Source organism: Sminthopsis crassicaudata, chromosome 2 (assembly GCF_048593235.1).
Source record: "Sminthopsis crassicaudata isolate SCR6 chromosome 2, ASM4859323v1, whole genome shotgun sequence".
Classification (NCBI taxonomy): Eukaryota; Metazoa; Chordata; class Mammalia; order Dasyuromorphia; family Dasyuridae; genus Sminthopsis; species Sminthopsis crassicaudata.
Window position 1 is genome coordinate 589202677 of NC_133618.1, and position 26932 is coordinate 589229608.

The 26932-nt window shown below is 35.9% G+C and overlaps 1 protein-coding gene across 22 annotated transcripts in view; it reads left to right on the forward strand.

The window, feature by feature from the left end:
• TCF7L2 (transcription factor 7 like 2) overlaps positions 1-26932 on the forward strand; it is a 226281-nt gene that overhangs the window by 133184 nt on the left and 66165 nt on the right. The window lies entirely within an intron of this gene.

Genomic DNA, 26932 nt, shown 5'->3' on the forward strand with positions numbered 1-26932 from the left:
TTAGTTTTTCCTGAGGATGTCTCCCCACACACATATGATTTTTTGTTATGTTACTCTCTTGAGAAGTATCTAGTGATTCAAAATGCCTTAAAATAGTTTGATTCTAAGATGAGATGGAGAGGACTGAGTTCCCAGCCTGCCTCTGATAAAACCTCACCTTTGGCTATAATAGGCAAGTCCCTTCATTTTTCTAGACCTTAAATTTTTCATCTTCAAAATGAGAGGGCTGGTCTACATGACCTGCAAATTCTCTTCTACTTGTAACTTTTAAGTTCTTCTCTATAGGATCACAAAATAATGCTTTTATGTCAGCTATTGACCTTCCCTCCAGCTTCCATTCCTACTCACTACCAAACTAACTAATTAAATAACATATTACATTTTTGGAAGAAAAAAAAATATCTTTCCTTTTAATTCCAATTTAAAATTTGACCTTCAGACTATTTTTATCAGTTATATTTCATGTATTACCATCATAATAGCTAGCATTTCTATTGTGGTTTGCAAAGTACTTGAACAAATATTTATATCATTTGGACATATGAGGATATCTAATGCTAAATCATGTTTGAGAGGTTTAGGTTTTTTTTTTAATGTTTTTTAAAGTTTTCAAATGCTTTCTAACTATCTTTTGAATTTCCCCCTTCCCCCTTTTATGGCATATTTTTCCCAGCAGGGCAGCCTGTACTTTCTACATCACTTGGTCTGGTTCTGAGGCATTAACTTTTGAACATTGCCCAGCTACCTGCTGATGGGTGCTGTAAAAACTCATAAAGAAACAAAATAGCGGAACACACAGATGTTGCTATGACTTTATGGGTGGATAATTTTGATTCCTTATCCTTGTTGTGATGCCTGAAGGTCTAGAGACAATGATCTGCTTCCGGTTAGTCAGACACACTTTTCTCAATCATCTTGAAACTTTGAGCTGGGCCATCTTTTTTATTCTTCATTCACCTCATTTAAAATACAAAAATATTTCATTACTTTGAACTCTACTCCTCCTCTTTGCCCCCAAAAGTTTAAAACAAAAAAGAAAGAAGGACTCTGTGTCTAGAAATCGTCTTTGATAAGTTAGAATAGTGTCCAAGAATCTTTAACGGACAAAACATTACAGAGAAGCCTTTGACTGGCTTTTCATCAATAATTCTGTAGGAAATCATGGGTCTTTACCCACTCTCTGCCTATCATCAAGTGCTAGTAGTTTCCCAAATTATGGTAATTGGGTAACAGGCAGTTATCCGAAATATAGAAAACCACTGGACTTGGTCTTGGGGTCATGAGCTGGAATCCTAAATACAATAGTTGCTAATCATGTATTATTTGACAAATTACCGAGATTCTATAAACTTCAGTGTCCTCATCTGTAAATGGGGAATGGTAGTATTTACACTTAACATTATAGTTAAAATGCTGAATAATTATTACCTCAAGCTTCTTGGGAGGGAAGCATTTGGCAAACCCTGAAGCTCTATAGAAATGTAAGATGCTATTTTTGTTGATTTTAGTAATGATATATGTGCTAGCAAGCATAACATGGTAGAAAAGAAATTGATCTCTGAGTTAGGAAGTCTTGGGTTCAAGTTTGTCTCTGGCTATTTGGTCCTAGACAGTGATGGTGATGATGATAACGATGACGACGACTATCGTCACAAAAGTATTAATAATATCTAGCATTTGTAGAGCACTTTAAGGTTTGCAAAGAACTTTGCAAATATCTCAATTTATCTTTATAATAACTCCTGGAGGAAGGTGCTACTATTATACTCATTTTACAGATGAGGAAACTGAGGTAGGCAGCAGTGAAATGATCTTGTCCAGGGTCACACAGCTGGTCTGAGGTCAAGATTGAACTTGGAACTTCCCAGTTTCTAGCTCCAGTTCATTGTGCAGCTTGGCACTCCCTAGCCGCCATTTAATCTCTGTTCCCAGCTAGCTATAAAACTGAACATTGAGTGTTTTTTCATCAATAATTCTGTGTGTTGGTGAAATCATGGGTGTTTATGCACTCCCTGCCTATCACCAAGTGCTAGTAGGCTCCCAAATTATGGATTTTAGGTAACAGAAGCATCAGGCACAGTCCATGACCTTGGAAATGATGCCCTGAAGTCACTCATTATGCATCAGCATTCCCAATGACATTGGCAGAGGATGATGTCTCCTTCATCTTGCCTCCTTTATGGAGATTTTTGGCAGAAACCAGCCAATAAGGAAATAAAAGCTGTAAGAAGAGGCATTTCAGTATTGTTTAGGGTCAAACGAATGGAGCCCAAAGCAGTGAGGAGAGCGGGGTTCCGTGATATCTTATGATAGAACTAGTGAAGGCCTTCTCTCCAGGAAGGAACTGGTCAGGGGAGAGTGGAGGTGGGGATGGGAAAATAACTGATTTTATTTAAGGCAAGCCTTGTGAGTCTTGGCCATTTACATTTAGCCTTTATTATTTCAGATCACTATTTGTTCACCACTTAATTTATAAATTGGCTGTACAGTGTATACAGAGTTGAATAGATTATGCTCTAAAAATTTTAAACTAGGACATTTATCTAGCTAAAATATTTAAATTTAGCTTACACTACATTGCTTAGCTCTAAAAATAGCACCTATAATCCAAAAGAAAAAGAGAATGAAGGGAGAGAAATTACTTAGAGTGTAATCTGTTCATATTCCACATACATAGATCTAACTATCCATATGCACATACACATGTACATACATCTAGAGGCATGTGTCTGTCAGTACAATGAAAATTTCTGAAAACCATATGATAATTAAAATGTAAGATATTAATTATAGCTAACATTTATAAGGCACCAACTATGAGGCAGTTCACAACAACCCCTAGAAGTAGATACTATTATTCCCATTACATAGATGAGGAAATTGAAGCAAACAGATTAAAATGACTTGTCTAGGAACACAGCTACACCAGATCTGAATTTCCTGAGAGGACCACAAAGAAATGATGTTCTAAATCATCTATTTCTTCTTCTTCTGACATTTGTCCTTTGCAAAAGCTCCTGAGGAAAGTCTTTGTTGTATATTTTGTCCCAAGAAAGAGAACAAGGTTAAATCCCCACATTGCATGGTTCTTCCTAGAAATAACTGGAAGGTTAAATCTGTTACTTTGGTAGTGAGTCACTGCTTTGATAAAGAAAAATAGGATGAAAGTTGTAACATTCTCTCAATTGGTCTCATGCTTTCCTAATGACTTATTTCTGTTCACAAATGGGTAGAGCCTACCATTCAAGGTATCCTAACCTTACAGACTCCCCTCACTGGGGTCAAATACTTCAATAAAAGGGAAGAGACTTCCTTTTAAGCCTTTGTGTCTTGCTAGTAAATGTTGAGTAGTGAGGTTCCTTGGGACAATCGCTTTATATGTTGGTCTCCACCAACAGTGAAAGTCAATGATCTCTTTCCTACTATGGAAATTTAATAGACACATTTACTTAGGTCCCAAATTGAGATTGTCATGCAGAAGCAATGGGAAGCTAAATAGTATTGGATACCATTTAAAAATATCATTATCAGAACTGATTCTCCCCCATCCCCATCCCCACTCCCACCCCCCAGATATCATCTTCTGTTACTGCATGGATTTGTAGTCGTATTTTGTGTAAAGCAGAGAAGGTTAGTTACCATGTATAACAGTGGTCCAAACTGTACCAATGGACTGAATCAAATAAGATGAGATTTAATAGCAATAAACAGAAAATATTAGACGTGGATTCAAAAAGTCAGCTTTATCAATAATGGTGCGCCCATGGCTACAGAACATCTTGTTTGAAAAGGATCTGTTAATGTTAGTGGATTAGACTTCATATGAGAGAGAAACCAAGAAAGCTAATGTCACCTTGGGCAGCTTTGAGAGGCAATACTTGGGAGATAATAGCGCCATTCTTCTCTGCTCTGGTCAGAGAATGGGTGAGTGGGTAACAGTATTTATTAAAAGTTTACTTTGTATGATGATTCTATGTGATAAGGGCTGAATATATGACTTTAAGCAAAAATAATTCTTCTGTATTTATCATTTTTTGTATATGACTGTCATCAGGAAGAGGGAATAGACTTGTTCTATATTGTCCCAGAGTAGAAGGAAGAGCTATGGGTAGAAATAAATAAGGGGGAGGAGGAGAAACTTTGTAAAAAAGTGTAATTCAAATAATTCTATTAAGAAGTTTCCTTCCCATACCCACTTGACTTTGATAGATGAACTCTGAAACATGAAACATGAGTCTGTTGATACTTCCTACATGTAGGGTTTATGCCTTTTTTACCCCTCTAGTTTTTTCTACTACTAGGACTTCCCTCACCCCCTCTTTTGAGATTTTTATTAATAATAATGATTGACCTGAATCAGTATCTACCAGGAGGTAACAAATCCTTAGTTGATCTAAAATCTAATTTTCTGCCACCATATTCTTCCATCCTGCTTTGGTAGAATTTCCAGTGGGAATAGGAGAAGAGTTGACATTGACCATCCTTTTGCCTCACAGGGACTGGAACCTTCACCTCATTTAGGATCCTCACCGTCAAATCCCAGTCTTCATTCATTCAACAACAGAAATATGTCAGGTGCCTTCTGTATCCAAGGCATGGAGTCAGGCACTGTGCTCAGGGGAATGAAAAGTAGCTTGTTCTGACAAGTAGTTTAGGGATCCCTGCTGTATAGGGTAGGTCCCCATACTGAAAGTAATTGAAAAGTTGATCTTATCCTAGGTTTATGTCATCCAGTTTCACAAAACCAGAATTCTTGCCAGTGCATCCTTAATCAAGCAAAATGATGCCTAATTATTTTAACCATGGACATGGTTAAAATCTCCACAACAAACATCAGTTTAAAAGGCAGAAGGGGGAGTGTTTTGGTTTTATGAGCCCGCCCTGTACATTAAGATTGCAGCAAAGGCTGTGTGATTATGGATGTCATGTGTCTTCCATGAGAATGATGGAAATGACAGTTGACTTCAGCCTGCTCCATGACTCAGAATTTCCTGGGTCCTTTGACAGCTCCCAGTGGAAGAGAAATTTTAGACTTCTCTCTGCCTTTGTTGGTAGAAATTTTGATGTTATGAACAAAGAAGGGCCTAAAGAATCTTATTCTGTACAGTAGCTGCAGGCCACACTAGGTGAACTTTTATGCTAAAGTTAGTCAAATCTATATAGCACTTTACAATATAATACCTAGCATTTATATAAATTTTTTTGGTTTGTAAAGTGCTTTACGAAAATCATCCTTAAGCCCTTTCTGTGGGTGTGCACTCCGGGCACATCAAGGCTTGCAGACATTAATACTTGTTCCAGGAAATTTCTTTTTTTCAGAATATAATCATGAGAGAATAATTATATCAATAAATTCCAAGAAGAAAGATGAATATCCTCAACACCAATATCAACACTGACTTCTACTAGCACCACAATTAGCACTGATGTTATTGATATCTTTATACAACTTTAAGATTTGCAAAGAATTTTATATGCATTATCTTGTTTGATTGAGAAGAATTAGTGGATCCTCTCCTTCCCTATCAAAAAATAAGTTCTACACCTTCAATTCAATTTACAAGTTGGATGATATGATGATGATAGCAGCTAATATTTATATAGCAATTAAAAGTTTGCAAACTGCTTTACATATATTATCATTTCATTTGAATATCACAACATTGGGAGATAGGCTTTTTATTATCCCCATTTTACACTTCAGAAAATTGAGGCCGAGAAAGGTAAAGTGACTTGTTTAGACTTCTAGAACAAGGAAGTATCTAAGGCTGGAGTTGAATTCAGATTTTTCTGACTCTGCGTCCAGTCCTGTATTCACTGTACCATCTTGCTCCCTGTAAGTGAGAGGAGTTATGATTTAATGAAATAAAGGGGCAAATGTAATTGAAATGCAGTACTTTTCTATTTGGGAAGTATTTGAGAAGGTCATGTTCAAAGAAGTTAACTTTATGATTTCAATGCATTTGAAGTGAGAAAAATGCCCTATCTTGAGAGTGACTAGGGGAAGGGAATTTGATCTGGGATGCAGAAGCATCAGTCTTTGTAAGGAAAATGTAGAAAAATTAATCTTCTGTTGGTAGTTGACTATCCTGTTATCTAGGAGTTTCAATCTTGATCTTAGTTGACTCTTGGCAGCCATATTTGGAAAGCACTTAGCACAGTTTGTGCTTATGCTAAATACTTATTCCTTTCCCCACAGACAATTTTTTTTTTTATTTTCCCAGGTTTTTTTTTTAAAAAATTTATTCAAGCTATGATAACATTTATCCACTATTTAGTGATTTTGGTCATATAAACCTGTAAAAAGATGATTTAGATGTAAAATTTAATTCTGTTACTTCTAAAAATCTTTTGTACTCCACTTTCAAGATAGGTCATTTTCTTAGTTCAAATGCATTGAATTCTCCTACTAATGCAATAAAGGTCCTTCTTTGAACAGGTCCTTCTCAAATACCTCCCAAACAGAAGTGCATTGCATTTCAATATAATTACATATGCCCCTTTATTTCAATTCAACTACTTAGAGGGCAGCAAGATGGTGCAATGAATACAGGACTGGACCCAGAAGATCTGAATTAATTTTATGTGCTGGGAAAAGAAAATTCAAAGAAAGAAAGGCATTTCAGGCTTGATTCAAATATCTAGGAATTACTCTGACATCACTCTAGCTTGTGAAATAATTTACGTGTGTGTGTGTGTGTGAGAGAGAGAGAGAGAGAGAGAGAGAGAGAGAGAGAGAGAGAGAGAGAGAGAGAGAGAGAGAGAGAGAGAGAGAGAGAGGAGAGACAGAGAGAGAGAGGAGAGAGAGAGAGAGAGAGAGATGGAAGGGGAAGAGAAAAAAGAGAGGAGAAAGAAGAGTTTTTATATTTGAAATTAATAAATTGAAAATAGTCTTAGCTTTGTGATATGGAGTCTATCCAAGACATGCCATAGGAATACTCAGTTTTACTTATATTCCCTTCTAGGATGTGATACATTGTTAATTTCTCTTTAATAATTCAGTAGCATGTCAATATTCTGCAAATCTGGGTACTTGGGAATGACAGGTCTGTTCATATTAGTAGCCCTGAAGAATAAAAAAAAATCCAGGACATACTTTTATCTTTGGAAAAGCAGAAGTCAGTGCAGATGGAACTTTTCAAACTGGTGGCCTTAGACATAAATGGCAAATGATTCAAGGGCCATGGCACGATGTTAAAATAAGCAAGCAAGCAAGAAAGAAATGGGACATATTTAAAGAGCCAATTTTTAAAGTTCTGCTATTTAGGCATAGATTATGTTTTACAAATACCACATCATTAGTGTTAAAAATGCCTAGTGTTTGGCATTGTGTGTGTGCGGTTTTTTTTTTAAAGAAAAGTCAACATTTTAAATTTATAAAACAATTTATTAATGTCCTGTAAGAAATCATTTGCTTAAAATTTTTCCTGTAGGCACATGTGATCACAATTGAGATAATTAGTGAAAGAAAATGGATTGTGTGCCACTCTTACTCTGCTATGAACAAGCTTCTTTCTGGGCCTTGGTTCTGTAAAATAAGAGATTGGGACTACGTGTTCTCTAAAGTGTTTTAGATTTAAATTTATCTAGCTTTTAAAAACCTCCAGGATTGTAAATCTATAGAGATGTCTGTTCCAAAGCTGATGAGTAAAATTGAGTTTTCTCAATGATTCATTTTCTCTCCTACCTTTCTTAGAATCTTCCCTTCTTTTCCCCTCTCAGCTGATGCTGGAAAACTACTTTGTCTTAGAAAGGCCTCAGAGCTTTCTTCAGGAAGCACCATTTTACCCAGGGCAATTGTAGTGACCTTTCTAAGCTTACCCATGCTATTATGGGCCCTTTTCCTGGTTGTTGTATTTTATTTTATTAACTTACAATCTTAATCTTATTACCAGAACAGATAAGCCCATACCAAACTCAGTGTCTAATATAAAAAGGGTTTGTCAAATAGTTACTAATTAATCTTCATACCATCTTTATGAGGTGGATAAGGAAGGCGATTCATTCATTTTGAACATGGAGTAAACCAAAAGAGAAAGAGTCAATTTCTTCCTTATTGTTGTAATCACTTAAGGTAGAACAGGAGAAAGATTAATATTTTGAAACCAATAATTCTACTCTTCTTTCCCAAGTTTTTTCTTTGCAGAAGGCAACCTTTCTAGGAGACCATCTGTTGAGAGAAATCTATAAGGCTATTTTCCTTCATGTGGATTTAAGATTAAATTTTTAGAGGGTAGATACATGTGAAGGATATCAGTCAAATCCACAAAAAAATCCCATGATAATAAGCCCTTGAATTACTGTTTTGTACTGGAATCCTGTTATGGTTAGTATAATAAATGGTTAGAAATCACATGCTTTATTTGCTGGACCTAGAGATGAAATAGTAAATCCAGACTTGAAGACACATTTTTCTACTCTCTCTCTCTCTCTCTCTCTCTCTCTCTCTCTCTCTCTCTCTCTCTCTCTCTCTCTCTTTCTCTCTCTCTCTCTCTCTCTCTCTCTCTCTCTCTCTCTCTCTCTTTCTCTCTCTCTCTCTCTCTCTTTCTCTCTCTCTCTCTCTCTCTATAGTCTATATTATTTATATTTTATATATGTATCTCTCTATCTATCTATATATGTATCTCTCTCTATTTCTCTTTTCTCCAATTAGCAACATTTAATCAGTCCTTATTCTATCCTTAAATAATAGTAATAAAAAGTCTTATCCTCTTCCACATAATCACCTTTTAGATATTTGAAGACAGTGATTATCTACTCTCTAATTCTCTTTTCATATAGACTAAATATCTCCTTTTCATATAACATTATTTGGGTTGCTTTGCCATAATATTCGTCCCATACTTTGGCTTGTTCCTTTTGTAATATGGCATCCATCTTAGGTACTAAACACAATAGCTCAGTTAATTAAGACGTAGAATAGTGAAACTGTTGTCTCTCTCGAACTGGCCACCACGCTTTTGTTAACAGAGATTAAAGTAACTTTGGCTTTTTGGGGAAATCACCTTCCTTAGAAAGTTCATTCTATGGTTTTGTTTCCAAACTATTAAGACATCCCTTTCCTTGTTTGTGGTCCTGCCTTGTGAAAGAGAAGTTTATTCTAAACTTGATCTCAAGCTTGATATGTATTTTATTGCAGTTTTTTAGTTTGTTTTTGATCCTGCAGAGAGATAAAGGTTCCAAGTACAGTTTGAAGATAAATTTCCTGTAGCTGAAATACCTGAAAAGATAAGAATGGGACAGAGGCCTTAGAACCCTGGGTTTTAATCTTGACTGTGCTATCCAAGAGCCTTGTGTTCCTAAATAAATCAGTTTACCTTCAAGAGCCTCTATATTCTCTTTTGTATTATAATTCAATAAATATTTATTAAATGCCTCCATTATGCAAAGCATTTGGCAAATCAACAAGTTATCCAGGCCAGAGGAATGTAAATTAAGATCTGGAAAGGGCCTTGGAGGCCATGAAGTCCAACTCCTTCATTTCAAAGATTAGAAACTTGATATTAAGTGAGATAAAGTGGCCATGGGTCATACAGCTAACTTGGGCTTCCTTGATTCTTCATGGATTAAAAGATATGAAAATATCCTATAAAGAAAAGAATTTTCCTTGGTTATAAGCACTGAACAATTTCTGCATGTTGTCTTGAAAGAATGGTACACCTCTTAGGACAGTTTCTAGTCCTTTGCCCAGATTAAGCCACTATTTTCACTTCCTTTTCTCACCTTACTCTCCATCTAACCTCAGAAAAGCAACTCTTTCCTGAAAATCAAGGATTGGGGATCATTTGGATAAATATTGATGAATAAGTCACCACATGAGCAAGGAATGGTTCACTTCCTTCTGGTTAGTTATTGATAGAGATTTAAAGCTTAGCCACCTCAAGTTATTGGTTTGGGAGCTATTAAACCCTTTTGATAGTGACAATAATAGGGTGTGTGCTGAAGCATAAAGTTAGATAAGAAAATGCCTGCTTTAGCTCATGCATTTTCATGGAAATACTTGCCACAAACTTTAAAAAAAAGTCCATATCTGAATCCTTCCTCTTATTCCTAGTTTCCTTCCTCTTCACTCTCTTTACAGTAACTTCTGATTAGTCATCACAGACTAGCAAAGATCACTGCCTGGTCCCTTCTGACTTCTTGTTGACCTGCTCTTTTGCTGGACCGTGTCCCATTTGTGGCTGGCCTGTCAAAGTGTCTTTCTAGGAGAGTGTTCACATGCCTGAGGCTGAAGGCTGAGGGAGGTGTCACTCAGCCTAGAAAGCCATGGGAGGCCTTTGTCCTGAAAGCACCATGGTGTGAGTGCCCATGCTCAGACAGGAAGTGAAATTTTGGTGGGAGAGGAAATGAAACTTTCTCCAAGTTTATTAGACCACATCATATACAGCTATTTATTTTTATAAAAAATCACATTTTGAAGTGGCTTTATTGATAATCCAGTTTAACCTCTCATGGCCCCTTCACCCTGACTTTCAGAGGCATAATCTGAAGTCCTGAGGTAAAGTGATTTAATCTGACTCACAGAGATGATCCAAAGCATTGCCAGGACCGGGACCTACATCTTTGTTGTCTCACTTGGTCCAGTCTCCTCCCTCCCTCCATTGTGTTCCACTGCCTCCCTTCCCTCCTCCACTACTTAAAGTAGATCATCTTATTATAAAGATTCATTATTATTCATTAGCCTGTCAAGGCTAGTGGGGGCCCAGCATATCTAAATAAATGAATCGAAATACAGTTTACTTGTTATACATGTGCTATCATGTAATCAATATCTAAATCACCCAGCCTTGAATGGCCCTGATCCAGGGGCTAGGGAATATACTGAATTACATAAGACAGGATCCATGCCCTCAGTGAGCTTTTTGTCTAATCAAACATGTGTAGAAAGAAGTACCTGGAACCTACTTAGAATGTGGTCCTTTACAGTGAAAGAGTTCAGGACAAAGTCTGACTTTACACAAAGAAGTCTTAGAGGTGATTATTGGCTGTCCAGAATAGTTCACAGCCCTGTTCCTTAAAATAGTCAGGTTCCCTGGTGCCTTTTAAATGTCATTCTATTTGTCTATACTTTGTCAGAACACACATTTGATTCAGTGAAAGTACTCTTGCCAAAGCAAACTCACTTGGCACTGCCCAATCACCAGTGAGCAAGGATTGAATAATGGATTGTTCAGTGTCAAATTGGAGAATGCATTATTGCTAAAGGGAACTTAGAGATTATCTAGTCCAGCTCTATTATTTTTCAGAGGAAAGAGGAAGCAAGTATGGAAGGATTTATTAACTACCTACCACCTATGCCAAATACATATTTTTATTTCACACTAATTGCAGGAGATAGGTATTATTATTATCATCCATTTTATAGATGAGGAAACTAATGAAGACATAGTTTAAGTTGAATTGAGTTAAATTAAGTTGAGACCCTGCAGTCTACCCCTACTCCAGCTGGCTGCTTTTCAGAGAATGAAGCAATGGTCTGGCTTTTCCCCAAAACTGCACAGTGTGTTAGTAGCAAGGTCTGATATTTCTCCAAACTGAGAGTCCTTTCTCTTATAGTGTGCTACCTTTTACTATTTCTTTCTTAGGGTCCTGCACACCTTCTTCTATCAGGGAGATTTCTTCCATTCATGAAACATTTATTAAGTGCCTAATGTATGCAAAGCCCTATGACAGACATTGGGAACACAAAACTAAAAACCGTACTTCCTATCTTAAAATAGCTTTTCATCTAAAAGCCAAAACATTATTTTGTTTGTCAAAAGTGTTCCTGGACACTTTCGTTTCTGGAATTCCTTTAGATTTTGTAACTTTATCTTCCAGCTGATGATTCGAGTTTTACTCATTGGACACCAAGGTTCAAGTGTCATCTCTGAGATCCATTAATTGTGTGACTCTGGGGAAGTTATGTATCCTCTCAAATACTAAGCAATTCTTGAAATTGAGTTGCAGAATAAATGCTTACCCTCATTGATAAAAAAAAGTAGTTTTCTAACTGTATCATGGAAGCCTAAGTTCTAGTCCCTGGCTTTTCAGAAACATTTCATTTCAAACAGATTGAACACTTTGTTATTCCCCAAACTCAGGATATCACCTCCCACCTCCGTGCCTTGGCAAGGTCCTGTCTCACACCTGGAATGCCATCCTTCTCATCTGCCCTTTCTAGCTTCATTAACTTTCTTTAAGATCAAGTTTAGTGACTTCTTCCATGATGTTGGTCTTGACTCTCTACAGCTGAAAATGTACTTTGTTTCCTCTAACAATCCTAGAGCTTTTGGCCATATTTTCCCTTACTTGCCTTCACTGTCCTGAATTATTCTTATTTATTATGCTCTTGTTTTTCCTTTGTATTGCATTTATTCAATATTTAATCTACCCATTATTATTAATAGTGCTAATAATAGTTCTTAATTACATATGGTAACAATGAGGTTACACAGCTACTAGAACCATCTCCTGGACTCAAATTTAAATATTTTTTACCAAAAGACAAGTGATAGGATAGGTAGTGTATGTGGGACTGAGGAATTGGGATATTTTGTTACTGTTCAGTCATGTCTGAGTTTCCATGACCTCATTTGGGGTTTTCTCAGCAAAAAGTGTTTTGCCATTTTTTTTTCTCCAGCTCATTTAACAAATAAAGAAACAGAGGCAGACAGGGTTAAGTGACTTACTTAGGATCACACAACTAGTGTCTGAAGCCAGATTTGAACTCAAGAACACACGTTTTCCTGACTCCAGACTGTGCCTTATCCACTGCACCACCTGTATGGTGATGTTACCATCTTTGTCACTTACAGTGTAACTATGGTAAAATAATTCTTGATCTCAATTTCTTCTTCTGTAAAAGGGAGAATAAGGCTATCTGTAGTACCTATTTAAAAGGAAATTTTGTCAGCCTTCTCTGTTACTTTCTCATCTCAGAGGGTTAGCGAAAGCAAAAGGTACTTAAATGATTTCTCCAGGGTTATCACCTGAATGGGGCAGATTGACTTGACTTCTTTTCTTTCCAACTTTGAAGTCAGCTCTGTTTTCAATTCCCACTCCTTCCCTGCATTATACAGTTCAAATGAGGTGATTGGTATATAAATAAAAGAATATTTATGTTTGTGTCTATGTATGTATGTTTACATATGTACATATATAAATTTCTCCACATATATATGTATATGTTTGCATGTGTATTTATAGAGAGATATATTTGTTTTTTGATTACATTTAAGTGAGTCAGGATTGCATGAAGTTGTCGGCCTCTCCCTTTCTTCTAGTCATCACCATCCAGTGGCAGGGCAGAGTCAAGACAATGGTAATGCCTCCAGATGCACTGAAAGACCCTAGCATTTCAGATGTCAAACCAACTCAAACCAAGTGTTGCACCTGCTCCAGGTGCCTTCATGTCCATAGGAATAATTTATTCTCATCTGCCCATTTTTCCAGGAAAAATTTCATACTTGGGGTAGATATACCCTGACTCACCAATGGGTTTGAGACCCCTTGGTTACCCTCAACATGCCTTAGCCCATTGGCTGAAAATGTTTACTGGGATGTGTCTGCTGTGCCCGCTGCAGCTTCTTGGAGCCCTAGGTGAGAGTTAGGTGGATCAGGTGGACACCAAAGCTGGAAAGCAGCCCTGGAAGCAGCTGGCGGCCCTCCCATCAGAGCATTAGTCTTCCCCAATGTTTTAAAAAAAATTTCAAAGACCTAAGATGCCAGTTATTATTTTTCCATTACCCACTACAATTTCTGGATGCAAGTCCAGTGACTTGGATAACTATCTTGACTATTAAAGGTTCCTCATCTGCAAAAGTTTGAGTTTGAACTGAACATTTTCTAAGCTTTCTTACATCTCTACAACTATATGATTCTTAGGAGCTCACAGCTAAATCCTGGCAGCCTCCCTATGATGTTTAATGGGCTAATAAGACACATATAGTGACTAAGAACCGAAGCAGGGATTCTTTCCCGTTCTCCATTAAGGCCCACTTACCCTTCTCTTTGCCTTCGTTGGGCTACCGTTGGTTGGATCCAGTTTTATTTCTGCCCCTATTAGCATTTCTCCAATCACCTATGATTCATTGATTTTCCTTCTGCCTCCTGCTTCAAAGTTCAGGAATGGCAGACATGACTCAGGCCTGGAGCCTTAGATGCGTGACACCATACAGTTAGCACCCTTTTTATTGTGCTGGGCCCTCCCATTTTGTCATCATTGAAGATACAAACCTGTTTTTAATGGATCACATTGAGGTAAGAGAGGTGATTTATTATTTTGCTAGATTTTCTCCATTCCACCCGCACTCACTTTTCCTTGTTTTTTCTCTCCAGTTTTGGACACAGAACAGCCATGGTTGCCATCCCCAAGGCCGGCTTCTCCATGTACAGATGTGTTCTCTGGCCGTCTCTTCTTCTGCCTGTAAAGGAGGAAGAAGTTTGCCTTTGTCTGAATCCCTCAGTTTTGCCCTTTAACCTGAATAGATTGCTTTGTTGGTTTGCTATGGTTTTCTTTAGTGTGTGTTTATATTTAAAGATTCTGTCCAGACCAGAGCCTGTACTTCTGCTTTTGATTAACAAATGAAGAAGAAGAAATCATATTGTGGGAAGATCTAAATATAAGGATTGCTCTTTCTGCTTCTCAGTGAAAGTTAGTCATTTCGAAATGCTGGTTCCTTCTAGGAGGGCTAAAGAGTGAGCCAAGCCCATTGTAAGGCAGAAGGGAGAAGATAAACAAGGAGGGAGAATTAAGGGAAAGGGGAGAAAGGCAAGAAGCCATTTTGATCCAGTGGCACATGGTTGGCTCCCTTCATTAATTTTCTAGTCCCTAGCCTCATTCATGCTCAAGCTCAGTTTCTTACACGTTAGACAACAAAGGTATTAGGTGATAGTGATGAGTTAAACATACTTTGCAGGTTAGGGGTCAAGGGTGACCTTAAGACCATCAGTCATTGGGTACTCTTGGACAGCGTCCTAGGGCTTGCCTGCCCATTATCAGAATAGTCTCCATGACAAGTGAGACGCAAGGTTACTTGGTTAGGTGAAGTTATCAGAAGAGTATGGATGGAACATTTTTTTAGCTGCTTGCTGGAGTGGATGGGGGTGGTAGTATTTGTTTATTCATTTATTTAACCTATTATGATGGCAATGCATAGATTCAATAGTAATCCTTTCTGGCCTCAGAGAACTGAAAATCTTTTCTTTTACTCTCTAAGTTCCTTCCAGATCTAGAAGGGATATCTTATTTCTTAGAGAACCTTGAGTCTCTCCCATGTCTTTCTAACATTTTGCCACAAGAAGCAGATGTGAATATTTTCAACTATCTCCATTAGATTTTAAGTTTCTTGAGGAGAGACACGGTATTGCTTTTTCCTCTTAGCAATCCCTGCAAAGTTCATGTCACAGGATTTTGTTTTTAACCTCCAGAACAGTAACTTAGAGAATGAGATTGGAGAGAAAAAGAATGAGAGAGGGAGGAGATGCTTAATGTCCTTAGGGTTATTTCTGAATCTGGAAGAAGTTGAAGTGTAAGTGAAGGGAAGTCCTTATGAGCACCTCTGTTTGCAGCCACCAGGACTCGATTTTTTGCCTGAAATTGTTTGATCTAGGATTGTCAAACATACATATTAATCCTATTTCAAACCAGAGAGATCACTTTCTGCATATATTTTAAATAGGTCTCTGTATGGAGATATATCTGTATACCTACATGAAGAGTATATCTTTTAATAAGAAAGATTTAGTCTAATTACCACTAAGTTTATTGCAGCAAATTCTTGAGTAGAAAGAATAGTCTGTGGTTATTCAGATGGCCTCTCATTTTCTATCTTACATCCCCAATCCTTTTATTCTTAAATTATTTATTAACATGAAAAGCTAAATTCAGTTGTGTTCATTTAGGTGCCTGTTAGTAGTATCTTTAAAATTTTTGTTGGTGCAGAAACTTAAAATTTTTGTTGACTCCTTTTTGGGTTATCTATATTTAATCTTAAAGCATTTTTTAAATTAAAATTAGAACATTTTTTTCTTATTCTGGCTTACTCTTCTTTTGTATCTCACATCTTTTCTAAAAATGATTGGACAGGAAATTCATACTAATTTTTTCTTTTCTCTTGCATTTAGGAAAGGCATTGCTTATAAGTGTTTAGTGTTTATTTAGTGAATAACCTAGTGTGGGGGGAAAAAATCTGCTATCATAAGCAGTATCTACTTGTAATCTATTCCTATATTAGAATGTGAGCACCTTGGGGACAAGGACTGTCTTTTTGGTATTTCCAGCACTTAACACTTAGCCTGAATAGATATAATTATTAGTTCTGTAGCATGTCCTTTCAGGTATATGGCAGAATAAGGAGGCTATTGTCCTGGAGTATTCTCAATTGGTTTGGTTTTTACTATATGGAGGAATAGATTAAACTCCTTGGAGGGATTGCAGGTCTTCTCCAGGAGGCTCTGTGCTGTTTGAGAAATCTTTATATAATTAATAACACATTATCTCAAAACAGAAGGAACTAGAAGATTTCACCATTCATGGTAAATTCCTCCTCAACTTGGACTCTATTCTGGAGCTCCTCCATTAAAGTGATAGAAATCTCAACAATCTTGCTATATTGATGGGAGATACCTTGCTGTAAAGAGCAATGTTTTGTTTAATAAGTCACTTGCTTTCTTGCAAGCAACAAATAGTTCAGTAAGATTTCATAACTGGTACATATTTCATTTAATTTTTTTTTATTGTTCTGTCATTTCCAGTTGTATCTGACTATCCCATTTGCCAGTACTTGGCAAAGGTACTGGAGTGGTTTGCCATTTTCTTTTTCAGCTCATTTTTCAGATGAGGAAACTGAGTCGAATAGAATTAAATGACTTAACCAGGGACACAGAGCTAGTAAATGTCTGAGGCCAGATTTGAATTTAGGAAAATGAGTCTTGACTCCATTGAAATCACTGCATCACCTTTTTTTCCAATTGTGTGATGGTAAAATGTGGTTCATGGTTGAACATTATTTGTGAAAGCCTGCTTGGTATTCCTGTTTACACTCTCATCTCAGATCCCCTCAAGTAGTGTACAGATAGTCCCCATAAAGATTAGGCATATAGGTTAATAACGATGCACTTTCTCTCACTTTTTTTTATTAATAAGATCCATAATTTTCATATTTTAAATGTTTTTATTTTCTTTGGATACTTTCTTTGCTCATTGATCTCTGAATGTCCTCACAATTATTTTGCCTCCAGCACATCCGTCTTCTATCTATATATTTGATCAATTTGAAGATAATTTCTCATTTTTGTTCTCATTAGAATTATTTCTTTTTCTAGAAGTGTATCAAGAACTGTGATGTTTTCACTATTATCAGATGGAGAAAACATCATATTATACTAGGTTTTTTCATCTCTTCTTCCTCTTTAAACTTTCTTTTATACTTTCTTCTCCTTCCATTTTTAAACTTGGGTACTCTTTGCTTAGTTGGATATGTTGCTCAATTTCTTTTTTGAGATTTGTTTTACCCTTCTCTGCTCCATGAGGTGAGAGTGATCATAATTGTCTATTGTTCTCCATCCATTTACATTATAACCTATTATTGCTTTTAGCAGCCATCTTTCTGTGTTTGCCAGGTAAATCATGTTTGTTGATTAAGATACTTTCTGAGCTTTTTAGGTCTTCTTGTTGTAGGAGTTAATTTACATTGGTTTAGCTTCTGAATCAAAATATTATACTTGGTGTCAGTATAATTTCTGTTATCCATATTCTATTTTTAAAAATTCAGTAGTTTGTTTAAATAATTCAGTACTAACTCTTCTTAATTATATGTCATATATTTTTCTCATTACAACTCTTTTTTTCTTGTTCATTGTGAATTCTGATCTTTGTTCTGCTGTGTTCATACTCTTAACTGTATTTGGTAGCTAACTTGGTGGATATGAATAGTTCCCATGCTTGTGAAGTCTTTTGCTGTTAGTAATTTTTAAAAATTTTGGTTTTAATTAATTAATGTTTTAATGATGTTTAGTTTTTGCCATGTCCTTTCTCTACCCATCTCTGCCTTTTTTGAAGAAATTATTCATGATAAAGAAGCACAAACTACTTTGGCCACTTTCTTTTTAAAATAGTTTTAAAATAAAGTTTAAATAGTATTTTATTTTTACAAATATAGGCAAAGATAGTTTTTAACATTAACCTTTGCAAGACCTTGTGTTTCAAATTTTTCTCCTTCCCTCCCCTTTGCCCTACATAGCAAACAATTCAATATAAGTTAAACATGTGTAATTCTAAATATTTCCATATTTGTCATGCTGCACAAGAAAAATCAGAACAAAAGGAAAAAAGCAAGTAAACAAATAGCAATAAAAATTTTAAAAGGTGAAAATGTTATGCTTTGATACACATTCAGTCTTGATAATTTTTTCTCTGTATGTGAATGGCACTTTTCTTCCTAAGTCTATTGGAATTGCCTTGAATCATTTCATTGTTGAAAAGAGCCACTTCCATCACGGTTGATCATCACTTGTTACTGTGTTCTCTTGAACACTCTTAGTTCTGCTCACTTCACTTAGCATCAGTTCATGTATTTCCAGACTTTTCTGAAATTAACCTGTTCATCATTTCCTATAGAACAATAATAATCCATTATATTCATATACTATAACTTATTCAGCCATATTCCTACTGTTAGGCATCCCTTCAATTTCTAATTCCTTAATACTTCATAAAGGGCTGCTAAAACATTTTCGCACATTTCCCCTCTTTTATGATCTCTTTGAGATACAGACCCAGTGCAGACCCTGGTGGGTCAAAGGATATACACAGTTTTCTAGCCTTTTGAGCACAATTCCAAATTGCTCTCCTGAACGGTTGGATCATTTCACAACTCCATCAGCAATGCATTAGCATCCCAGTTTTCCTACATCCTCTCCAACATTTATCATTATCTTTTCCTATTATCTTATTGGCCTCTTTCTTTACCCATATATTTTCTTCCTATCCTTTCTTCCTACCTAGGTATTGAAATGACCCTTAATCAGAGTTTATATTGTTTTGCTTTGCAGAATCTTATCAAGTTTTTCATAGAATTTCTCTACCTCATCCTCAAGTAACCAATGTCAATGCATTAGCTGCACTTATTTTGATGGTAATCTTTTTTCATATTCTCACCATTAGTACTCCATTGCTTACAAATGTCCCATTCTGGTGTCTTATCATTCTTTGGAGGTGACCCTGGAACTCGAAGACTATGCTAATTAGAATTCAAGATCTGGACAGTTCTACCATGTTGGAATGACTTAGAGTATTTCTCCAGGAACAGACTGATGGTGCTTTTTTAGGATGAGCTTCACTGATCATGGAGAGGCATAATACCAGTAAGCTGGTGATGAAACGGCAACCCATGATGCGATCCTCAGTTTCATGTCCTCTTCTGCTATTGCTGTCACAGTGGCATTGTGTTGGGAATTGGGGCAGAGGATGCTAAGAATCAAGCATTTTTTTGAGCATCAACAAACTTTAATTTGACTGTTGATTCTTTAATTTTGAGATGCTTTCCCAGTAACCAAGGAGTAGTCATACGTCTAGTGGAGATGAATTATATTAATCTTAATAACCTTTGAATAAATAAGACCAGGAGGAAGAAGAACGTTGCATCTAAGTTAAAATATGAATCACTTGTATTCCTTGCGTTGGCTTAGGATTTTTCCCATGTTCCAAAGCTACTAGAAATACTATTCCATAGGACATTTGATTATCAACAAAAAAATATTAAAAAAAAACACCTCACTGATCTAATTTGGCTGCTGTTATCTCTGCTAATCTATTGAATTGAGAAAATGTATTGGTCTTTACTAGTTGTAATGACATAATCAAAGAATATCAAATATTTAGAGACATTAGAATGCATCTAGTTCATCCTGTGCCCTCCATGATATTTCCACTGTAGTTTGAAAATAGCTATCAAGCATTTCTTTTAAGACATCCAATGAGAGGGATCCCAAGGCAGCTCATTCTTCTTTTGGATTGTTTTAATTGTTAGAAAGTTAAGTGGAAATCTGCTTTTTTGTAACTTTTCCACATTGCTTTTAATTGCCCTCTGACAGTAAGCATAAATCTATTTTGTATCTCACATGACTGTCCTTCAAATACTCAAAGACAATAGTACTTATGTCCTACTCCTTACCCTGACACTGAGCCTGAAGTCTTATATTCTCGGAAGCATGATATCTTTTGCTGAAACTGTTGGTTTCTTGTAATCACTACTTCCTTTTTTGAAAATGTGTATAAACCATTCCTTTCATATTGTACTTCCATGAAGTTAAGTCAAGGTCATTAGCTTTTAGTTTGTATATTCCATCCTCTTCTTCTCCAGTCTTTAAAAAAACAAAACAAAAACAAAAACAAACAAACAAACAAAAAAAAAAAACCCACCACGGTATTACTTTTCATTTGCTGTGGTCTTTCACAGAGCACTTTTAGTGACTTAGTAGTAACATTATCTAATTTCATTTCTCTATTTTGTAATTTATTTGAGAAGTTTCTCTTCTCAAAGGTGGTGATGGTAATATGATGATGAGGGTTTGTAAAAGTTAAAGTTTGATTTAAGAATTTATATTTAAGAGGTTGGCAATAAGAAGAAATAAAAGGTAAATTCGTTCTATTGTTATGGATAAAGAGCAGGTTTGTATGTTTGACTTAGTCTTAGGAAATGGAATTAAAAAATGAAACCAGTCTCTAGCTCAAGGTGGTGACACTAAAGTGAGTAGTAGATAATCTTTCCTTCCCTCCTTCCCTCCCTTCCTCTTACGCTCTCTTCCTATGTCCCTCCCTTCTTCCCTTATTCCTTCCCTCCCTGTTTCCTTCCCTCCTTCCCTCTCTCTCCCTCTCATTCTCCTTTCATTATTCTGTATCATTGGCTAGGTCAAAAGGAGTTTTCTGTTGATAATAAACAAAAGGCATATCACACTACTCAGATGAGGATAATAAAGGGAAATGGCAGAGGACTCACCAGATATTTCATGTAGCCTTGAATCTTTGAGCCTTTTTTCTTCTGGCTGCTTCCTTGTTATGAAGTTGGGCAAATCACTTTATCCTTTTTTTGTCTGAATTTCCTCATCTATAAAATGGGGATGATAATGACAATCCTTTCAATATTGACCTCACAGACTATCTATGAAGATTATTTATGTTCAGTGTGTGATAAACTATAAAGCACTCTGTAAATGAAAACTATCATCATCAGAATATAAGATGTGGTATATAGTACAATAATTTCCACATCCCAAGTGTTGAAAAGAGAGAAACTTTAAAAACTCCCTTTCTAGAATCTTCATTGAAAGGTGAAAGCACTTCTCAGAGCTGTTTGAATTGTTATTTCACAAGTGGAGCCTGACCCCACATCTTCATTTCCATGAATTTTTTCTTTTCTTTTCAGAGCCTCCCTCTCTTAATGTATTTGCTCTTTGCCTGATTGATATCTGAAACATGATATAATTTGTACAAATACTCATGTGAAAGGGCCTTTTGGGGCCGGGGACAGATTCCATGTCAGGCCACTAATGGAGAAAATAACACATTTTTTAGAAAAACAATTCTCTTATCCTCTCAGTGGAAAATCTTATAATGCAATTAACAAAAACCACTCTTGGCAGTTCAGCTTTTGCCATCCACCCTTGGCCATCATTAAGATTCAGGATGGAATGCTAATGTTGGACAGTAGTGGATTGTGTTGAAGTATTTTCTTTTTATATTGTCTGTAAGGGATATCTTCAGTTGATGCTATACCAAAAATATTGTAAAATTTTTAAAATGCTTGCTCACTTCATTCTGTATATCTAACCTATGATTGTCAATCTTGAATTTTTTTCCCTAAGTATTATAGTATATTGATAGGCGTGGTGGGATCTTCCTCATGTAATTTCCCTTTTCTACTGTTTCCATGCTGCAGAGACAGAAATCGCCATTCATTACTTTTATCTTCGTTAAAACTTTCCAAACTACATGCCAGGATACTGAAGGAACTTTCATATGTCGTTGCTCATATAAGAAGTCACCTAATCCATTCTCTTCGTTCTGCCATTGGTGTCCAAAAATAATAAATGGCTTTTTCGAGATCATATAGGCACTTAATGGTAAAGCCAGAATATTGAGCTGGTCCTGGACTTCTAAATTCATTTCTTCCACAATTATATTGTCTATGCCAGTAATAGCAGCAATGGTAATAGAACAGATGGTAGTTTCTGTATAATTCTTTAAGGTTTGCAGAGTGCTTTATAAACATTATCATATTTAGTCTTCACAACTAACCTATCATCTCCATTTTAAAGATGAGGAAGCTGAGACTGACAGAGTGACATGATCAAGATTACATAGCTATTAAGTGTCTGAGGCAGGATTCTCACTTAGGTTTTCCTGATTCCAATCTTCTATCCACTGTGTTATTCAGCCAATTTGAATATATTAAAAGTGGAAAAAAATTTAATTGCCCTACAATTTGGAAACAAGGCAGACAGTGAGATGTCTCCCTACACAATGTCTCATTAAAAATTTGGCTGTTTTAACAGCAAACTGCACCTTCCCCAGACTCGAGATTTAGAAAGCACCTGACAACACCTCTTCTTGGATATTTGTATTGACTTCTTGCTGCATGCAGGAACTCAGGATTTTCTGTTTCTCTGTAGCAAATATACTGTAGACAAAATTAGCTTTGTGGATGTCCTGAAGGTATTCATTCAATAGAAACTTATTAAGTACTTCCTAAGTGCAAGGTATGGTATTAGATACTGAAGAGATAAAACAATTAAAGGAGATAAATTCCCCCTTTCCTCCCCTAAAGGAGCTAGTGCTCATGTATACTTTGAGTTTTATAAAAAGCTGGCAAACAAATAATCCCATTTGATCCTCATCACAATCCTGCAAGATAGACACTGGGTATTAATTTTCCTTATTTTAGAGATGAGCAAAGTGAGACCCAGAGTGTGTAAAATCACATGCTCTTATACAGTGCTCTCAAGAATCTGAGGCTAATTTAAATCTAGGTCTCTTGGCCCCAGTTGAAAAGGCCATGTGACATATATACAAATAACATTTATGTACTTTAGAATGTTGATATTTTATAGGTGAGGTCAGAATGGTATGAGAATTAAGGGGAGAGTCATTTGTAGGTAAAGGGACTAACTAAGGCAGGTTTCATGGAAGACCTCAAGACTGCTTCTGATAGGAAAGGGAAAGATTGAAGATAGAACTAAGTTTGGGGACCATTCTTAGTATCTAAGAGAACAGAGAATGACTGGGAAGTAGGGAATGGTTCAGTTTGACAGGAAAATAAAGTGTCAGGGTCAGGATCATTTGATTTCATTGGTATAGAGAATTACCAGCTGAGGAAACTCAATGTATCAATGTAGATTGGTATCTTCTCTGCATAAAATAAGTAGTCATGGGACAGATATTCATTCTTATCCTTACTTTGTGTTATGGACCCTTTTGGCAATCTGGAGAAGCCTATGGAGCCCTTGACTTTCTCAGGAAGATAGTTTTAAATGTATAAGATTAAGTGATATAAAATTATAAAGATAAACAATTACATTGAAATATTTTAATCAAAATATTAAAAATTATTGAATCTAGGTGAAAGAACCCCTGCTATTGAGAAGCAATAAGAAAATTAAGTTCCTTGCCCAGGGTCACACAGCCAGTATTTGTAAGGGGCAAGACTGGAACTTAAATCTTGTTGGTTTTGAACCAGTTCTATGTCTACTATATTGTTTCTGATCAAGGAAGTAGCAAATAAGCTGGAGAATTAGATTGGAACTAGACAGTGAAAATTAGTGAATTTGAGTCTCAGGAACTTGTGCATCAATTCCTAAGTTGTTATTTGTCCTTTGTTTTCAAAGAGAATCAATGACACTTGAAGGGGATAACTTCTTAACTTGTGCATGAAGCACATTTAAGTGAGGCAGGACAGATAAAGTCATCAGCCTTGATCTCTTCTCTAGAGTCATTGATAAAAACTGAAATGGCATCAAGGGTCCCAAGTGGTATAGAGTAATGTGACCCTGTCTGCAGCTCAGCAAGTTGTGGAGAGACACCTGAGGCAGAAAGGCCAGTCAAATGTTAACATAGGGTAGTCACAAGAGTGAAAGCAGAACATCAGGAAGATTTGTCATCTGATGGGAGGTTAGGTTGTTGATAAAAGTCAAAGATATACCAATTCAAACTTGATTGTTCAGCAAGAAGCGATTATTCTCAGTTGTTTGAAATTTAAAACAGGCATTTTTATTCTGGCAAATCTGTGAATTCTCATTCTGTTTTTGCAGCATCGGTGGCATCTTTCTGTTTTGTGTCTGGTTTGTTTTTTAAATAATCAAAAACAATCTGTTGTTACCACCCACTGTAAAATTTGTTTGGAATCAACAGATTAAAAAAAAAATTAGAGCACTTCTTAGAAACTGGATAAAAGTTATCCTTATATGTGCTGTAAATAGAAAATTCAGTCTTAGAGAATGCAATCTTGATGCTCATATGGCAGTTCATCCTTCTTTTTATACCTTACCCCCTGCCAGAAGTCAAAATTAATTAATATGAAAGATGGCTGCTAATGATGGATTAATGATAAAGTAGCACTAATTGAAGGGAAATCATGTTTTGTTTTGTTTTTTTTTTTTTTCATTTAATAATGTCTTGTTCATTGTGTGTATGGGTGTGAATACCATACGGTGAACTAAGAATATTTTGGAATAAAATGGGAGTCTTTTGTGCTGTGAAACTAAGTATGATTAAATTAATTTTGATGATAAACAGCCTGAGGGTAAGGATTTTTTCCCTCATTTCTGATTCTTGTTGTACCTGTCACAGTATATTATATACTTGTAGACATTTAACAGATGTTTGTTAATGAATTAAATACTGGTTTGATAATCTCATTATATAGGTCTTTGAATCAGTTAATATCTTACTTAATGGTTATCTTCTGTGCTGCATGTTGATAATGAAAGATATTTTCTGATAACAATAAAATATAAAATCTTGTGGACCAGTTGAACTCCTAGTTCAATTTCAATTCTATATCCCATGATCTTGGGGTTGGGTTATTTGGTTTTTTTTTCTGCTTGGGGGTAGATGGGGAGGAGGTGTGCTGGGGAAGGGGGAGTAATTGGCATCTGGTCCTTGTCTCTTTAGTAGAGTGTCTCCCAGCATAGCATTTCCCACAATGTTGTAATTTATACTTATTTATTTATCTGGGACACTCAGCAGTGAAGTTGCTTTTAACTATGGTCACAAGGCCAATGTTTATCAGGTGAATCAACACCAATCATTTGTCCACTACACTGTGCTCTCCCTTCTTCATGATTCCTGTTTGTGATATATTAATATACTGTACGTTTACCACTTCCCACATCTACTACCAGTCCCATGAGAATTAGGATTTTTTCAATCATTGATTCATTAAGTTTCTAATTCCTAAGTATTCCTGAGACACACAATAACATTTCTTTCACTATATAGTGTAAGTCCCATTGGTTAAAAGATCACTTTTGACATCTTCAAACTTGAGTTACTATCCCCCAAAAATGCAATTTACAAAAGAAGAAATTACACCTTTGACCACTTGACTAATGGGAAGGAAGAGAGAGAAAGTCAGACAGAGAGATTGATTGAGATTCATAGTGAAAATTGTTTTCTTAGCTCTGTGGTATTGATTGTTTATCTCTTCTCCAATTAGGCATTTTAATTTTTACTATGTGGGAACATGTTTAGAAACCAAACCAAACTTGTTCTGTTGCTGAGGACAAGGGCCAAGGTCCTGAGTGGATTAATGCATCAGTAGATGTTTTATGGTGACAAGGCGAGAAAGTAGAAGATAGCATATAACAGGGCTTGTCTTACATTTAGTGCATCTCACTCTTTCCCCCTTATAAAATATGGGGAAAATAAAGGGTAAAAAATTAAATTTTTGTTTCTTTCTTATTCAGGTTTATATCAGGGTTATATATTTAGCGCTTCCTGTGTACATTGCCCTTACCGGAGAGACTATATTGTGCTCTGCAATTTACATTGCAAAGGGTGCAATGTAAATGGAATTAGGACCATCCTGGAAAAAAAAAGTGATACTTGTTTTATTTCTCAGAATGAGAATGCTATTATTATGTGTGTAAGTAGGCCCCACTTCTAAATATTGTCTTTGATACCACTTCATCTTACCTATCAGATTCTGAGATGATTTTTTTTGTGCTATATTTGGTACTCTTATAGTCTATTTTTATCCATTCATATGGTAATCATTTAATTAGAACTTGTTCTATGGTGTATGTATATAAAGACAAAAGAAAAAAGACTGGTCCAAAACAGACATTATTGTCTAATTAGTTTGGCATATATATTATACTGTATAAAGTCCCTTAGAAATTAGATTCTTGATTTTTCAATCTTTAGGTACACAAATGGAATTCTTAGTGGCAAATATGTCACAAAGGCCACATACTTGGTTCAAGAGAGGCTGGAATAATTTCTGGGTTCTTATTCAGTCAATGATTAGAATCAGTTGAACTGGACACGGTAAAAACAGACCAGAAAAGGGTAAAATAACTAGAGATGTTTAGATGTAGGTTGCTGTCTGGACTGTTAGTAAAAATCTAGAGTAGTGTACCTTAATGGCCCAGAATAGCATTCGTTGTTCATGTTGATGACAGTGTCATTAAGAAAACAATAAATTAAATTGAGTATATTTCTTTATTAAGGAAGAATAAGTCATTTTAGAAAGATGCTCCTCCTTTATCCACCTACCCTTCATTCCAATGTGAAAATATAGAAGACATGATTAGGCACTTAAAATGACAAGTTTTCATTTATCTGAAAGATTCATCCATTCAAAACATTTATTCCTTGACTATAATTGAATTGTTTCTGTAATACCCTCACCAAACTTTTCTCTAATATCTTTTTTACTTTTAATAGTATTCC